At 43.6% G+C, this 15,248-nt stretch overlaps 1 protein-coding gene across 10 annotated transcripts in view; it reads left to right on the forward strand.

Annotated features, from left to right (window-relative positions):
• Positions 1-15,248, forward strand: part of LOC100643024 (SH3 and multiple ankyrin repeat domains protein 3) — a 176,048-nt gene that overhangs the window by 139,503 nt on the left and 21,297 nt on the right. The gene's annotated exons all lie outside the window — the stretch shown is intronic.

Below are 15,248 nucleotides of genomic sequence, written 5' to 3' on the forward strand. Positions count from 1 at the left end.
TAATACGATAACGTCTTGTGAAATATTGTAGCTCTTCAACTGTTTTTCGTAGTAAGTTCATACGTTGAGCCTACGTTGCGCTATTCTGGCGAGTGAACCGTTCTGCTGAACTCAGCGTTAACCTCTACAATTCTCGTAGCTTAAATTACGATGCAACGTGAAGAATTTCGCTAATTCCTGTCTCCGTTACTACAAAACGCTGTGTTCTATTAATCCTCCAGCCTTGGACGATTTTCATATTTTCTGTACAAAATCGTGGACGAAGTTTGTGTCTTTTGAAGATTTATCATAAAGGTCGCGCGATAATGGCGTGGTCTGCCGGAATTAGGAGAACGTGATTTTGGCACGGCAGACAGTAGGGATGAACTTGAAACTGAGAATTTCTCTGGAGAAGTAAACTGGAATGTTCATAGAAAAAAAACGTCGGAATAAAATGCAACACGGTATTAAAAACACGGTCGAAGAAAAATGTAATTAAATTATAAAATATCTCATCTATTCATCGTGAACGTTTGAAAACTGAAACGTTTGAGAAAAGCTCGGCTCAGCTATTTTCTCCGTAGATCGGAATGAAAAAAATTTCACGAAGAACCAATAAGAAGAATCAAACAGAAGATAGCGACGTGACGCGAGTCTTTAATTGTTCGAGATTAGATAAGAGATTCTAAACTGGATACAAAATTCGGAGTCAGCGAAGAGGCAATTCGATAGATTCCATTTGAAAGATCGCCGAGCCCATCTTTCGTAAAAGCTCTGTGAAAAAACGGAAAGCTGGAAACTCGTTGTATAAAATTAATTACTCGGCTCTTTGATCTTCGTCTGCTTCTATTCACGGTTTTTTAACCTTTTCATTCAACAACCGAGAGAGCTCCGCTTTGGAATCGAGCGAGAATCTACTCGTCCGGTTTTTCACCCGCGTCGAACGTTCGCGGATTTTCTCGCCGCGAGACGAGGAGCGAATGAACGAGCTGTAGATAGTCCACGTGACACATAATCGATACTATTAATTAGGAAGTCTATAAATATCATGGTTGGAAAGGGAATGAATGGAGGAAAGCAGGTTTCTCATCCGGGTCACGGATCTTCATGTCGATTCGTTAAAATGACGAGAAAATGAGAACTATAGTCAGGTCATATATACGGTGAACTTAAATTCTTGGTACAAGCGATGTCAGGTAGATTACATGAGCGTAGGTGAAAGGGAAATTAAAAGCAACAAAATTGCGTCGAAATCTTCGTTCCTAAGAAAATCGAATCTGAAAATGTGACAAAATAAATTTGGAAATTTGTTGAGTATCTGTATACCTGATTGTTAATTATCTAACTTTATTTTCTTCAAAAGGAGGCCTTGTACGAACAAATAGACCAACAGAATCTGTCTGATTTCACCTGTAACGTAAATTTTTACTTTATATATGTCATCGAACTCTTTATCGATACGCGACCACGCGAGCAAAAGGCGTGTAAACGTGAAAGTTGACGGAGAAACTTAGCGAAAAACGCGGGAGAGTAGAGAAAGAGACGAGTGGAGCGGGGAAAAGGTAGTTTTCGTGCGGTTAGCCGCCCGGAAAAAAGGCTCGAGTGGCACTTTTTCTAAAAACCTACTCGTCGATTTAGTGACACGTGGCATCTCGAGCAGCCGCTGTACTTTGCCGCGCATCTTCGACCCATTTCCGCGAAATAAACTCGGCCGGCGTCTCGTGACAAACTGCTCTTTTCCCTAACTTGTTTATTCTCAACGAAAAAATGTCGCGACGATCGCTCGCCAGTGCGATGCCGGGAAAAAATCCAATAACGAGCGATTTTCTCGCATCGACGATGGAACCGGTCCGGTATAGTACTCCAACTGGCCGTTCGTGAAAATCCACCGACGAAATGTTTCGAATCGACTGGCAATATCCGGCAATTTACAAGCGCGGAGCCAGCTTACCACGCGCGCGACGAGTCACGCCGGTGCCACGGTTCATCGGTGTAATTTCCACTTCGATTAGCGAACGCTTCGATGTCACGGACAGCCTTTAGGATCGAAACGAGACTGCGAATTGCCGGCAACGACGTAGCTAACCTGGCTTGATTAAAATCGACGAGGAGGCCACGCTGCTCCATTTCCGGACCAGCCAGGCTTCTGAAATTTCCTCCTGGTCATTTCAGACGACACGACGTTCGATTCTGCATCCGTATTTTTAGACGCGGGGGAACGTAACGCGTTTCAGGCACGCTGCTCTCCAACCGTTTCGAACGCTTGACATTTAGATTCCCATTAAGCGATCGCTACTTTAACCCTCGGCCATCGGACCTGCATCGCTTTCAGACGATGCTGGTGTAGCGGTTTACGCACAGGCGGTGCTCGAATCCCTTCGGCTCTCTTCCTTTACACTCGTTCTTTATCCGCGTATATTATTTTCTCTTCTACTTCCTCTGTTCTTCTATACAAATTAATGACCATTGTTATCCGTGTTACTTGCACGAGTAAAGAAAATGAATCGCCTCGAACAAGACAGACATTATTTGAAGCCAAACGAACTCGGGCACCACCGCCTGATTTCGGTTCGTCGTTCGAATGTTAAATACGCATCTTGCGTTTGATTCTTATTGTATCAATGTAAATTATCATATTGCGTGAAGTATTGTTTGAAAACGTTATTCGATATAATTAAAAAAGTGGATACTCGGTAGAAAATTATAGAAAGCTCTAAACTTTGGACAATTTATCTTTCCGTATTACGCGCGCTCTGTACGATTTTGTACTTTCACGTTTCCTGTAAACGCGTACAAAATCCGCGGACTATTTATCATAAAGGTGGTCCTTTGACACGATCGTTGATGAACCGGTTCGAAAACGGAACAGATCCAGATGGAAAGAAGGTTACCCCTCGTGCAAAGGTGAAATGCACGGGATCGAGGGATCGATCGAGGACTACCGGCGCCACGTGAGGCAGCCGATCATTCCCGGAATTGATTGGCAATTACCGGCAAGAGAAGCGACGGCGCGCTCGATTCTCCGATCCAGAAAATTGAGTTAGCCGACGAAACTCGATTCGCGAGGAGAAACGCGAGGAGGAATCGACCCGCCACGAAAATTCGATATTACCTTAATCAGACTTTAAATTGCGCGTCCGCGAAGTAAGAGAGCGTACACGGGGTGTAGACTGGGTCCGACCAATGACGACGACCGAACGAAACCCAACTCGTCTCGAAATCCGAATTTTCCACGTGGGAAACCGATTAATTATATCGAATTTGCCTTAAACGGACGAAATTACCTGTGTCCCACGCAACACGGATAAGCTATGGCTCTGAACTGTTGAAAGATAGAAAATTTCATTAGACAAAATTAAACGATAGCGTAAAATGTATGATCCAACGTGGCTGTACGCTTGGGAAATTTTCATTTCTTCGAACAGAGATATAAAATTGTTGTACGTAGATCGATGGATTTCCGTATTCTTTATAAAAAGATATTAAGACGCTTAAGTGTCTTTTTATCTTTGTCTGATTAACGTTTATTAGCTTCAAGGATATTGGAGAATAGCTTCTATGAATATATCTTGTAAGGACGATAATGAAATTGAACAAATTCTTGGAATTGCTTTCTTGTAGTCACGGTATGAATTCATTAAAATTCCGTAATATGAATTGTGACTAGAAGAAAATTACAAAGAAAACGTTACATCAACGCGACGTTGGTGCTTAATGATTTAAAGAGAAAGAGAGCCTGATGTTACGTAATAATAAAATAACACGAGCAATCGTGCCAATTACCTGGGAGGGTAATTAAAAAATATGACTCACAGTGGAACCGACGCGCGTTGAATGTTTTATGGTCATCGTAAATCGAAATATTCGAGAGTGAAGTACGAGATCCTCTTTCTTCAGAGAGAACGAAATAACTTCGTTCGTGCCGATGAGTTACTATAAAAACGTTCTATGTAAAAGCAATTTTGGAGATTACGAAGATAACTACGGTGACGATCGTAATTTTTGATTCCTATTTTTGTGTCCATGTGTTGGACACTGGGATCACGATTAACGGCACACGTTTTAATTTAACTTGAATCGTTCGACTCATTCGCGTAACGCTTCTATAAACATGCGCTATGAACATACGCTAAGCAAATAAATTAAAAATTGGAACTATCATCGTATACCTCGTATCTCGTATTTTTATATTCATAATTTCAATTTTAATCGGTCTAATAATTACCTTGTTCCTTGTATTTCGTGTGTGTCGGTGTCGTAAAATCGGATAATTGCTCGTGTAGATGCGTCTGTTTATAAACTGGGCCCATTACTAACCCATTGGGGACGTAGAAATTATCGCTGGAAATTAAGCCAGTGCCAGTGAGGTAGTCGATGATGGATGAAACATGGTTGGACACCGAGCGAGTGGCGAATAAGGGTGAAAAAAGTGGTTGACTTATAGCGTTCTGTATATCAGTCAGAAGGATAACTGGAGCTGGAAGGAAAAAGATGTGGTTCTGTAAGCGAACAACCGCGAGGCGACTTCTTTCGTTGTCGTTTCGTCATCGACGAGAGTCCACTACACTACAGGACAAGTGACGTCGATTTGCGGTTAATTGTCGACCAGAGGAACGATTCCGGACAGGTGGAAAAATGAGAGAAAAGAAGATGGCACGAACGTTGCCCGAATGGAACGTCTCAATTCAACGTTACTTTGCACCTTCTCGCTGGCGATTTTTGCACGATTAAGGAAATCAGTCTTCCTTTTTTCTAACCGATTCGTTGGAAGAGAACTCGGTAATCGTGGGTAAACGGACCGACCACAAGTCTCGGAAACCGGATGACAAAGGCGGAACCAGTTCTAATAACCTGTCTCGAAGCAGACAAAAACCGGAGACCAGTTTAAGAAACGATAGACTCTAAACGATCATCGTTCGCTGCGCGATCGTCGATCTTCCTGGAAGAATCGATACTCTTTTCCCTGTACTTCCACTAAACGCTTTAATTCGCCACGTTTTTCAATTCCATCCAACTCTAATCCGGAATATCGAGCGGAGAATATCGAGCTGAAGATGAGCTTAACATACGGTTACCATGAAGCGATCAAAGTGTCTGAATATCAAAGCGGCGGTGTAAATTCTTCGTAAGATAAGATTTCGAACGAGGTAGCAATTCTTAAAGGTTTCAATAATTTCCCAGTAATCTATGGTAATAGTATACGAATTTGTATCAAAGTGTACAAATTAATAGTTAGAAGCAATAGCTACCACGTTTCCTATCGAGACATCGGTCTATTAATCTAAAGTGGATACTTGTTAGAAACATAACGACGCTATATCTTACCATTATATACTTTGCTACATACGTTTACTACGTAAATATCGCTGCTTATATCAAGCCCGTTACAATCCTATTTTTCTAACGTTAAAAAAGATCTTCACACGATTCCGACAAAATACGAGAATTTTATCGATATGCGCGATTCCTCCGTATCAAACATCTTCCTCCTCGAACTATCCGAGCATGACGTTCGGACCTTACGACTTCTCTTTGTTCGTTCAAGATGAGAGCAAAATCGGAATATAAAAGTCCGAGAACTGTAACGTGGTCGAAATTAAAATTGCGAAAATCCAAAGTATTGCTATCGGTTTAGGAGACGCTTTGCAATCTAACTTTTTTCAGTGTCGATATCGTCTCGTATCCGGCGTCACGCGTCACGAAACTTTGTTGCTCCTGCAGGTTCCGCGTGAATCCACCTTCTTAGCGTTCAACAGCGTTCCGTGAAACGACGCGTAAACGATGTTCTTCCGGTGCAGCGCGGACGGAACTGGATCCCGTGGCAGGGCAGAAAAGTCTCGCCCGGGACGAATGTGTAAACCGAAACCAGTCGCGGAGGATGGCCGAGAGACTCGCAGGCAAAAGTAAAACGACGAATGGCCGCCCGCGGCCGTTTCCGAAGCCGGATTATCCCGGTGCCGCGGAAACCCATAATTCCTGTAATAAGGTCATTATCGTGTGACCCGGGACTGAACGCCGGGACCAAGCCACGAACACACACCGGCGGCTCGCTTGCATAAATACAGATTTCCATTTATACCTCGCCGCGCTCGCGCCACGGTATTCCCTGTGCGCGAGTACACGTGCACGCGAGTACCGTGTGTACGCGTATTATACGAACTCGCGGCTCATGCCTTGGACAGTGGCGTAACTTCGAATCCGGGTCACTTTGTTTCTCGCAGAAAAGTGTACTCGACGATGGCTCGATTTTTACCGATTCCAGTTAAAATTTGGAGTTGAAGGTAAAATTCATTTGTGGATGTATGTGCTTCTCGTGGAGTGTCGAAGCTCTATTTTCAGCATCGTTGAACGATGACATTAGGTGATAGATTTTTAATGACCTTCTCGTGCAGTTTGAAAGCTTTACTTTCGGCTACATTGGGTAGCGTCGAGTGGCGCCAATCTTGTTATTAGATTTCTATGTATTTATGGGAAGTTTGAAGAGGCAAAAGCGCGCAGAATGGATACGATATACGAGGAAAGCCAGATTTCTGTTCCAATTTCTTTGCTCTGGTCATAAAAATATAAATCTGCATAAAAAATAATGTAGCTGTTACGCTGAGTTCGCAGTAATGTCCACATCAATGCTCATAAATAATTCACGGATAGAATACGAGGAATGGGTGAATTGCTGTAATAAGCTTTGATTTGTATAGTCCAGGCCAGGATATAGCAAGATAAACTATTGTATTAGAAGTGGTATCGATTAATACCGATATCCGTTTATTCCTTTTCTTTATGTCCCTAAAGATCTCGTAAGTTATTATCTCGTTGGTGGAAAACTTTCTAGTTTCGTATTCGCCTCATTTTACGACCCGTTATATAAATGACTCAGAAGTCAAACTGATCAACTAAATCGGGATTAATCGTTCGATTTCCGAAGAACCAGAGGCTAATCTTGTATTGTGACGCTAAATGTAAACAATTTTGTGAATGAACGATCGATTCCCGCGTTATATTATGTCCTGAACGAACAGTGTTCGGTATTCGCTGTCGAGTTGCCTGCCAACTGCTCGTAAAAGTCTAAAAGTAAATCTACCGACTAACGTAAGTTTCCAAACCATTCACGAACAGCGATGTAGACACAGCGTTAAACTGCACGAAGAAGAACTCTATTCCTGATGAACAACGTTCGACCTAACTACCATGTTTTCATGACAACGGAAAACTTACGACTAAATGCAAACGCGACAAAGAATCGGTCATCGACTCTTCGAAGAACGTGGTCTCCAAACGCTCCAATTTAGCTCGAGCTCTCCTTCCTTTTCGCCAACTTGGTTCAAGTTCTAGGGCTCTCCCCTCCTTTTCTCGAGATTTACCAGAGATGGTTACGCCACTGCGAGCCGAACAGGCCGGTGTATAAATGCCTAGATGCACACAGTTGTGAGAGCGTAGGTACACGCGAGAGGGGCCTGGCATACCATCGACTGTCCATAGCCACCTAAGCAGATTCTGTCCCCAAGGTACGAGCGGCGAGGATTCGTAGCGTTCAATTTGCATTCTAAAGTCCTGGCGATGCGGAGAAAGAAGAGGAGTCTCTCGGCCACTCGGCGCTAGCTTGCGCGCCACGCCGGATCTCCTCGCATTTCCACGCTGCCCGCTACTTTCCATTTGTCGCTTTATCGCTTATACGATCAGAGCGAAGTCAAATCTCAGAAGCCAGCGAACCCATCGTCGTAAATTCGACAAAGCTGACATTGAAGATCGCAAACGTGCAACCATTAACTACGCTACTGCTCATAAGTATCTGGACATTTTGGTCCGTACTAACGGTACGTGAACTTCGCCAAAGTGTACGAATTAATGGGAAATTAATAGTTAGAAACAACACTTGCTACGCTTTCCATGCAGTCGTCAAACTATAAATCCAAAGTACCTGTTAAACACGTAGCAATAACACATTTCACGGTTTATCGCGTATACCGCGACATACGTTTGCTATGGAAACATCGCGCTGGTTGTACCAACGTCAGAGAGGTGACGACAACTATGTATCTCGTTTAGAACACAAGTTAGAGAGCTAACTTACTTATTGACTGACCTGTGCATTACTCGCGTACCCCGTGTTTATTCAGTCCTAACAAATACTCGTTCGAACTTAGGGCCGAGGATGGCAAAAAGCAATTCTACGGTGGTAAAGTATCGCAGAAAGGTAGAAAGGAAATCGATTCTTAGGTCTGAGAGAGTCGTTTAACGTTTGTTTGCTCAAGAAAGAGGGCGGTGTAGGGGTAGTCAGGTTTGGTACCATCGAGGATAGGAACAAAGTAAAGGAATTGACTGTCTCTGCTGTCGACTCGTCCTACGATTATCCTTCCGTAGAACGAACAATAACACGATCGCCCGTCTTTTTCCGCGCAATTTGTAACCAGTTCTCGGGCGGTCGATCGTCGTGGTTTTTCTGACGCGTAAGAAATAGAAATAGCCGGGGTTAACGAGCCAGAAATAGTCGTGTTTCTGTAAATTCGTTAATCCCTGCCGAAATATGTTCGTAGGAGGGCTGATTCGTGGGCGTAAACGCGACGTTATCCGACTCGTTCGATTACGCGCATTCGATGGTAATAAAAGCTTCGATTTAGTTGCATCAGAGGATTCCTGAAAATCGACGACAGTTATCGAGGCTCGGCAGTTTTGAATAAAACATTTCCCCTGGCGTAACGTGCTAAGGCACAGTGACGCAATCGATGGTGCAACGAGGTTGTATTTTGCATTCTGCGAAGACACGATGCAGGATAATTTCCGAACTCGCTTTCATTGCCATCGTATAAGCTTCTGAGCGACCGAGCGTTGAGCCAAGAGCGATCTTCGCTGCTTAGGGAGAAAAGAAATCGATTAAGCGTCTTATCTAGGTCACGTGGACTACTGCAGTTAGCGGACACGTCGATCAACTATCCCAATCGAAAAGTACAGAAATAATTATTTTAATAGTTTAATAATCGAAATTTACAAGAGGACATGGGCAGATTTTTATAGAAAAGCAGATATATTTACACGTAATCATCATCAAATCCTAGCAACGACATTGCAAAGCTTATAAAGAGCGCAGTAAATCGTTTTAACTTCTGAGGCGCTCGATTAATTTTTACTTATTTAACCAACACGCGACGAACCTAAATCTGTTGCAATAACCGTTTGTTTTCACGTTGTTGTCTATCTTATCAAACATAAGCTTAATTTCAGACGGGTAAAGCCTTTGTAGATATTATACGAGTGTTACAATCCAAGGCACAACAAGGCCATTTTGCCGAAAAGTAGTTCATAATAAATATTTGTCCAAGATATAGCCGATGCGTGTAATTTAAGCTATTATCTAGCAAGGACGAGTTAAGTCGTCATTCGAGTTATCAATCTTTTGGACATAACATCGAGAGGTTCGATGGCTTCGTAGCAAAATTAAAGAATTTATAGGCAAAATATATCTGCATAGAATTAACCTTATATATCGAATGATATATGGTCCGTTTCTTTCGATCATTTGCTGTTACAACTCGAGTGATTTATTTTTTCGAAAACCTATTCACTTTTTATCATTAAATTTCGTCGAATTTAATTTTTTACTTATTGTAGAGTGTTCGATCGATCAGGATTCGGAGATAGTTTAAAACGCCTAGACAAATAAATTTCTTCCATGAACAGCCTACAACGATTTTCTAAAAGATTATATTAAAACTCGAAACACCAAACAATATTTATGGGAAACCCTTTCGTGACGCTTCCGAGCGACGTTAGCCAGGTGTCCAAAGAGTTTGGTAAAACGATCACCGATGGTCTTTTTATTTTTCGGATGTGTCGGCAATTCGATTTCGTATTCCGTCCGTCCTTCCCTCACCGCGTGCATCGAAGGTTTATGGCTCGTATTTCCTCTTTAACGCCAAAGTTGCTTCGACCGCGGCTGATTCTACTCGCCTTTGTGCCCCTTCGCTGATTCTCCGAACTTCGCTTCGTCCTGTGGCCTACGTTCGCCGCAGAACGAATCGTATCCTGCTTCGTCCTCAAGATGGACATCAAGGATGATCGCCTGTTACGTTCCAATGATTCGTCGTGTTTTACGAATTCTTGGCTTTCGTAATCGTCGCATCGACGTGTCCACGTTTACAGTCACGAATCGTTTCGTAATACGCTTCCACGTCGCTTCTTTCTCCTCCATTTAACCGTGACTGACTGTAAACAGTTTACGAAGTTCACTGCTCGTTTCTTTAATTAACACGTTCATTCTGAATTAAACGATAACACCTAAAACGTATAATTGCACCTCTTTTCACGAGAAACGTCTTCGTCTTAAATATTAGGTCGCTATTTAAATCCTGTGCTAAATTAAATCTTCTATTTATATATATTATTCGGTTTATGATGTCCATCCATGTTGCATTACATTTCTTTTATAAAGATCAAAGTTATTTTAATCTTCGTCCTCCAAACTATTTTTCCTCTGAAGAGATGAAAATCTTTCGACAGCAGTTCTGTCATTGGTGAATTCTTTCTTGATGCCTCTTTAGCACGTTAACTGAAATATCTTACTTCTGCCTTCTGTCGTATTTTCTCCGGAATGTTTTAAAGCACAAAAATATGTGTCGCAGTTATACGCGACACAAACTTCTCAGTCTAATAAAAAATATCCGCGCCTACGTGTGACACTTATAGGGAAGCCCACCTTTACTCGTTCCCTCGACTACGCTTCGATCCGTGTTTCCGTTTCTCTGTTCGATGTTGGGCCACCTTTCGCGGAACTTCCTAATTGAGAGCGTCGTTGGCCAACCAAATTCGCGTATTTGTTCTTGCAATTTGTAGGGTCTCACGGTGCACGCTAATTAAACGTGCCGCGCGACGTTCGGATAAAAATACATGCTCAAGGGTGACGACCTTTATGTCGAGAGACTACAAACCTCTGGAAGTTGTCCGACGAATAAGGAAAAAAAAAAAAAGAAAAAGATCGTCTGCGAGGAGAGAAAGAAGGGTTGATCTTTGGTCTGTGGCGTCGAATCCGCTCGTCAACGAAGTCGCGAGTTGCAAAAACTCGTTTCGTGGTTCGTTGCGAAGGTTAAAACCGTAACGCTTCTATCTGGGTTGTACGGTGTTCGCCGCGGACGCACACGAGCTGGCCGAGCTTAACATCGGCGAGGCCCCTTGCCAGACCGCAATTACATCCCATAAAGCACGATTGAGACACGGTTCGGCCATTATTCTCCCATACAGGGCCGTACAAAAGGGTCTCGCCGTTTAACGCGCCCCCATACGAGCTCCTTGCTTTCGGAATTTATCTACCTACACGCGTGCGTACACGCATGCCTCTTTCTCTCTATCTTTCTTCGTCTATCGGACGAAACCGAGGGAAATTATTGGAGACCTCGGCATCCAGCCATCCAGAATCGCCGTTTCCTTCGTAATTGTGAACGACATCGTCCTGTTCGTTGTTGCTCGTCTCGATGCGATAGCGTGGAGGGAAGTCAAGGTACTCTTCTTCGAGAGAATCTCCTCGAATATTCCGTTGATTCTCCTGGAAAAATCCAAGGACATAGATGGAACGAGGCTCTGCGCGCTCGAATGCAAATCGCAGCCGGCTTTCGCGTCCATTTCCCTAATCCCGAGCGGCGGTGACACGTTCATGCATTTATGCATTCTTTCTTCGATTCATCTCGCGTAATCGTCGTCGTGGAAAACGGCGGGAAATTTCTAATTCGATCGGGCTGGATGTCTCTAAATCGAGCAAGAATACTGTGCATCGAAGAACCTGAAGAAGGTGAATCAGGAAAGGAAATGGGGCAGCAGGAGACGAACTCGATAAGAACAGGGGTTGAGATCGCGTCTGTCGACGATGAATATGGGCAGGACGAAGAGGACAGCGATCGAAGAAGTCGATCGGGGGGGCAAAAAAAGAAGTGAAACTGGCGAGACCGACTTTCACTCCAAAGACGTAAGTTACGATCTTTCTGGACGCTGGTGTATTTGTTGATATTCGAGGGACAGAGAGAAAAAATGATGCAATCGCTTCATTGAGTAACCGCGCAAGATAAATTACGCCGCGTATGCTATTTGGTCAGCGTGATCGCCCACCTTTTGCCAGTGGAACGCGCCGAATAGCCAGAGGATGGGGTCGTTTCAAAGATAATATTGTCCTTCGACCGGTCCCTTCCACGCTTTTTCTCCCTTTTTTTCATCCTTTCTTTTAGTTTCTTGTTTTGATTCGCCGCAACTTTCCTGGTCGCGCTTAATCGACGAAACTCGAGGCACGTCTGAACGTCGCGCGCGATTGTGCGGCTTCTTAAGACTTTACGAAGCAATTACCGCGCCGCTAATTAGAGCACGAGCGTCGGTATCCGTGGGCAGTCCCATTTTTGCCTACGAGGAGCGCGCGATCCTTCGCGTAATTGCAATTTCGATTGCCGTCGACGATTTCATTCTCCGCCGCGTTCCATTCTGCCTGTGTTTTCCGGCTGGTAAACCTCGTGACTTAACGCCGCGCGAACGATAAAGTAAAGCGGATCTGAGCGTAAAGAAAAAACGAAGAGGAGGAGGAGAATGGAGTGATTTAGACGGGGGAGGATTTGGTCAGGCCCCACCGGTAGATTTCGGGCGATTTATAAAGCTAACGATTACTAACTGGCTGGCAAGTCACGCGTGTCGAAGCGTTTCAGCCCAAGGTATTAATTATCTGGACTCTCTTGTACGATCGAACCATTGGAAATAGTTGATATAGGGGCTTGCATTTATTATGTATTTAATGGCTAATAAAAGGAACAGAAGGAAAACGACGACGACGCCGACCGAACCTCGCGCGTATTTCAAAGCAACGTAAAAGAAGAAAGTTAAATGCATAGGTATATAGATACTACGAAGCACAATGCGCATAAATGAAAAGAACGAGCGACGTTTTTTTATGTGAATCAATATTACGTGAAATTTTATCGTACGATTAAATATATAACAGCTTTGAAATGATCGATATCGATAAATTTATGTAATGTATGTAAGAATAAATTTTCTATAAGACAAATCGTCGACTCGCTGATATCGTCGATTTTGATATCCGCGAAACTTCAATTAATCTTTGGAAATGTATCTTTGCATAGTCTGCACATTTTTACACATTTCAATTTCTCGTGAATACATAAAAATCCAATTATTATACAAAAGGACGCTGCAATCCTCGTCGATCGAAAGTCTGCTTGTCGATCAAATATACGAATAAGGCTGAGTAGTCCGGGTTGTCCTCCATCAGGATTCAAGAGAGAGAACGGCCGGGACACGGAGATTTAGGTGCATCGTTAAATGTCCCGGGCAAGATCAACATTTGCCTTTCTTCTTCCGCGTGTTCCTCTTGCTTCCCTGCAAAGAGAAGGCCATTCGTCCTTTCGTTTCCTTTCGCTAGGACTCCTCCAGGAAATTTTTCTTTCCCCGGGGTGGAAAAGAAGTTGCAAGGCGACCCTCGCGCGTCGATCCGCCGTATTTACACAGGCTCGACAGTCGAGAACGAGTTCTCGCTAACGAAGACGAAATTTAACGAACATCCAGACCTTCTGCTCCCTTTTTTTCTTCCGAACGGATGATCGAGCTTGCTAATGACCACGAGCTGCTTCCAAGCCGAAGAAACCCTTTCGACGAACCCATCGACGAGCCTTCGATGCTCGCCTGGAACCAGGTTGGCGTGACTGATAATTCTCCGCGAAAATGGTACGCGTTGGCAACCTGCCACCAGCTGGGACGATGCTCAGCGAAATCTTCGCTGTTAAATATCGTCGATGAAATCTTCGAGTCATTCTCTCGAAGCGGTTTAACCTTCCACTGACTTGCAATGATTACCAAAGCAACCGTTTCACGCGTTACCGAGAAATTTCACGAAGAAAGCTTTCTTGCGTACGCTCTTGACCTGTTAACCGGTTCATTCGTTAATCCGAAGCTGCTGTTATATCATAGAATCGAAAAGTATCGTAACGAAGACAAATGCGTTCCTGTTAGATTGGTTTTGGTTCGTGGGAATCTAAGTACTTCTTACACGGAATATAATTTATGTTTAAGAGAAACGATACAAAATGTAAGAAAATAGAGGGTCGTTAAATGAAAAGACTATTACATACAAAAGAGATACCTTTTAGTTATAAACTGTTTCAACGTTTCTACTGTAATAAATTCCCTCCTTTAAGAGCTCTAATTTCAATATAAAATAATTGAAAACAGCATGTTCAGTTCGAAGATGTAAGTCTGTTAAAACTATCCAATAAGTTGAAGTTTCGCAAAATTTAGGAAACCAGAGTTGCAATTATTATTAACGAGCGATATTTTCGCTCCCTGTAAAAAATAGGAAATTTGTTATATCGTATTTTCTCTTGTAATTTCTTTTTACGTATGTGTTAATCCTATGACAATAATCTGATGAAACGGGATAATGTGGAATTCAACTCAGCGTTGCGCCTAAAGAGTCCTATAGAGAACAGCAAAAGCATTTGGTTTGTGAACGAACCTCCCTCGGAACCAGCCAAAAGAATTCAATCCACGGATTATGGTACCCACTTTATCAAGACCAAGCTCGTGTGCAAATTGGTAGAACGCGAAAAAACCGTGTGGCAAAGCTGGAACATACTTGGAAGGCTCGAGACGGCTGGCCGCGCATCAACCAGGCAGATCGTTCGCTTTGTCCCTCTGTGGCTCGGCCGTTTTTCTCCCTTTCGGTGGCTTTTTTCAGGGCTGATTCTCAGCCACACCCCCGTACGTCAGAGACGTTTTAAACGGAGACCAGACACGCTCGCACAACTCGGTACTTTGGTCCGAGGCCTTTAATTTGGCACGTGTTCCACTCTTGGCTATTGTTGCCATGATTGTTGGGTGGATCACTCTTTCCTCTCGCTCTGTCTGTGCCCGTCTTCCGCCCCCTCTTTCGCCGCTGGTTTTTGCGGTAAACGGCGGATGCTGGTAATGCACCGGCCCGCGTCTGTAGCCCAGTGCATGCCCGGCACGTGTTTCGTTTCTTCGTGGCCGTTTTTCGCGCTGCGGGCGACTTTCCATCGGAACGAAACGTTTCCGACAAGTTGAACGCGTCTCTCCTGCTCGCGATACTCCGAGCATCCGAGGAGCAGCACAGCACGCGAGTCCATCACCGTCGGGAATTTGAAATCGAGAAATCGTTGAACGTTAACCCTCGTTTGGGTCACTGAGTGTTTGGGTAGCTACAGTGGCCACAGACAATGGTACTGACACGTACTCTTATTTTATAACGAAGCGTTTTTCTTATCAGTTTGTAT

The sequence above is a fragment of the Bombus terrestris genome, chromosome 2 (genome assembly GCF_910591885.1).
Source record: "Bombus terrestris chromosome 2, iyBomTerr1.2, whole genome shotgun sequence".
Taxonomy (NCBI): Eukaryota; Metazoa; Arthropoda; class Insecta; order Hymenoptera; family Apidae; genus Bombus; species Bombus terrestris.